The sequence below is a fragment of the Penaeus monodon genome, chromosome 34 (genome assembly GCF_015228065.2).
Source record: "Penaeus monodon isolate SGIC_2016 chromosome 34, NSTDA_Pmon_1, whole genome shotgun sequence".
Classification (NCBI taxonomy): domain Eukaryota; kingdom Metazoa; phylum Arthropoda; class Malacostraca; order Decapoda; family Penaeidae; genus Penaeus; species Penaeus monodon.
The window spans coordinates 26,156,643-26,157,019 of NC_051419.1; the positions used below are offsets into that span (position 1 = coordinate 26,156,643).

The following is a 377-nucleotide window of genomic DNA, read 5'->3' on the forward strand; positions in this document are numbered from 1 at the left end:
AAAGTAACAGATTCCGGAGGTAAAAAAAAGAAAGAGGAGAAACATAATAACGACAACAAGAAATAAAGAAAAAAAAAGGAAGGAGAGAGAAGATAATGGAGGAGAAGGAGGAAGATAGAGAGGGAGGAGGCGGAAAGGTAAAATTGAGGAAAGAAATGGCAAGGGATGACAGAAAGACGGATAGAAGATAGAAAACATAGGAGCATATAGAAAACGCAACAAATGTAGAAGAAAGAGAGAGAAAAAAAAACGAAAGAAGAGTGTGTAATAACAGTTTTTTTTTTTAACAATTGGTCACATATCACTACTATACTAAACCCTTAAAATCAAAATACACCTGAAATTTGGACGATTATTAAACATATTCCTTTCAGTAC

At 33.4% G+C, this 377-nt stretch overlaps 1 protein-coding gene across 1 annotated transcript in view; it reads right to left on the bottom strand.

Moving 5' to 3' along the window:
* LOC119594665 (ionotropic receptor 25a-like) overlaps positions 1 to 377 on the bottom strand; it is a gene marked incomplete at its 3' end in the record, with an annotated part of 33,857 nt that overhangs the window by 19,629 nt on the left and 13,851 nt on the right.